Source organism: Octopus bimaculoides, chromosome 3 (assembly GCF_001194135.2).
Source record: "Octopus bimaculoides isolate UCB-OBI-ISO-001 chromosome 3, ASM119413v2, whole genome shotgun sequence".
NCBI lineage: Eukaryota > Metazoa > Mollusca > Cephalopoda > Octopoda > Octopodidae > Octopus > Octopus bimaculoides.
This window is the reverse complement of record NC_068983.1, coordinates 95,359,957-95,362,742: the sequence shown is the minus strand read 5'-3', so window position 1 is coordinate 95,362,742 and position 2,786 is coordinate 95,359,957.

Genomic DNA, 2,786 nt, shown 5'->3' with positions numbered 1-2,786 from the left:
CGCTGTTTACTCACGTTCATAGTTTACGTTTGGTTTCTGAAATTTTGAATTTTCAATCACCTTTTGGTTTGAACTTGAGAAAGACAGACGTTCTGTCGAAATGTTGTTCAAAAAATAAAACATCTAAAATCGCACTCTTCGTCTTGACTATTTACCTTCGTGAAGAGTTACGTCAATCCTTTTTTTTTAAATAATAATATTATTATTATTATTATTATTATTATTTACTTTTAATCTGCATGTATATTACAATCACTCGCCGAGACACACCCAGCGTCCTAAGGCGAGTGAAGGATAAGAGATGTTACAATATGACTGAAAGTTTGGGGAGTGTAAGTGGCAGGGGCAATAGTGAAATATTTTCATGTAATACAACACAGACATTGAAACTGATAGGGTTTTTCATAGGATGTGGGCAGTACTTGTCAGCGTAATCTTTTGGATTTCTCTGAGACATGGTTCTCCTGGGATATCATCTAGATGTTTCTGACATCCCTTTCTTATCATACCAAGGGCACTTATAATAACAGGAACAGTTCTCGCTTTAAGATACCACATCTTTTGCATTTCAATTTCCAGGTCCTTTATTTATTTAATCTGTCAAATTCCTGTACAGCTATATTTTTATCAGTGAGAACACTTGTATCTATTAGTATACAAGTATTTTCTTCCCTGTCTTTAATAATTATGTCTGGTCGATTAGCCTGGATAGGTCTGTTGGTGTTGACAGGAAGATCTCAGAGGATAGTGACATTTTTACCTTCAATGACTGACTCAAGATGATGTTCATACCAGTAAGCAGATGTGCTGATTTTGTAGTGTTTACATATTTTCCAATGTAAATACTGTCCTACTCATACTTCTTCTTCTTCTTCTTCTTCTTCTTCTTCTTCTTCTTCTTCTTCTTCTTCTTCTTCTTCTTCTTCTTGCTATTATTATTATTATTATTATTATTATTATTATTAGTAGTAGTAGTAGTAGTAGTAGTAGTAGTAGTAGTAGTAGTAGTAGTAGTAGTAGTAGTATTATTGTCTTTGCACAGCTTTTTTGTTCTGTCAAGTCCATACTTGTTGCAAAGTGTCCAATGGACTATCCTTGTTATATTGTCATAACGTCTCTTATATTCTTTCTGGGCTAGTGGCATACATTGATTAGTAATGTACCATACTGTTTCACCATTTTGTCCACAAATTCTGCAATTATCACTTTCTGATGTGCTGTCTATTCTGTATTTGATGTAATTGGTTCTTAATGCTTACTCTTGGGCAGCACAGATTAGAACCACCGTTTCCGGTTTTAAATCACTTTTAGTCATCCATAGCCATCTCTTTTCTCTGTCTGTCTTATCTTCAGCACCCTATGAAATTGTCCATGCATTCTTTTCTTTATCCACCTATTTTCAGTTTCATTCATTCTCAAGTGCTTGTACAGTGCTTTATCATTGCAATCTTCCATCCTACACAAGCTTGACATTCTTACTTCCAATAATAGTGCTTCTGTGGCATTTGTTATTTACATTGCTATGTTTGTTTTGTTCTGTTCTAATGCTGTGTTCGCATCTAATCAGTTTTCTTTCCCCTCTCTTTCTTGTTACATGCAGTCTGTCTGTGTCACTTTTTGGGTGGAGTATCCCATATCTAGTTAGCAACCTCCTTGTCATTCTGTCTAAGCTATTTAGTTCGTCTACTGTCCATGCGATTGCCCCTGTTCCATATCTAAAGAGTGAAAACGCCCAGGTGTTGATAGCGTCAATCTTATTCAGTCAGTTTAATTTCGACTTAAAGATCAGTCTCAGTCTGCGCAAGTACTCCACCTTAAATTTTTCTGTCATTTCTTTCTCCGTCAATTTATCCATCTCCAATATCCCCAAGTACTTATAGCCGTCTCTTCTATCTGCTTCATAACATTCCTCGACAGTATCACTAGCCCTCCATTCATTTGATTTTGCCTCTCTTCAAGACTAACACACCACACTTTTTCAGCCCGAAATCCATTCTGATATCGGCATTGAAAATATACACCGTATCAACGAGGGAACTGACATGGGATTCATCTTTACCATAAAGTTTGAGGTCATCCATGAAAAATAAATGGTTGACTTTTTGTTGGCGGCTCTTGAATACATACCCATCCTTTGCTTTCCTCAGAATCAGTGTAAGTGGTATCAGGCACAGTACAATAATCAGTGGGGACAGTCAGTCCCCTTGGAAGATGCCTCTCCTGATTTCTATTGTCCCTAAACTTCTTCCACATGCTGTCAAGTCCGTCTTCCACTTCACCATACTTTTTCCAAGTAATCGCTCAACATTCGATGCAATACCAAATAGGTTCATTCACTCCATAATCCAAGAATGTGGTATCATATCGTATGCCCTATGATAATTGATCCATGACATAGCTAAGTTAGTTTTCCTCCTCTTGCAGTCTATAAGTACAGTTTTGTATAACAGGAATTGATTCTTGGTACCTCTGCACTTACACTTGAAACCCTTCTGCTCATGTGGAAGGACTCCATTTTTTTCAAGATCTCCGTACATTGACAGCGATTATTCCAGTCAATAATTTCCACAGAAGTGGGAAACAGGGTATCGATCTCTAATTTATGTCTTTATTGCCCACAGGGGGCTAAACACAGAGGGGACAAACAGATTAAGTCGATTACATCGACCCCAGTCCTTAACTGGTACTTATTTAATCGACCCCGAAAGGATGAAAGGCAAAGTCGACCTCGGCGGAATTTGAACTCAGAATGTAACGGCAGACAAAATACTACTAAGCATTTCGCC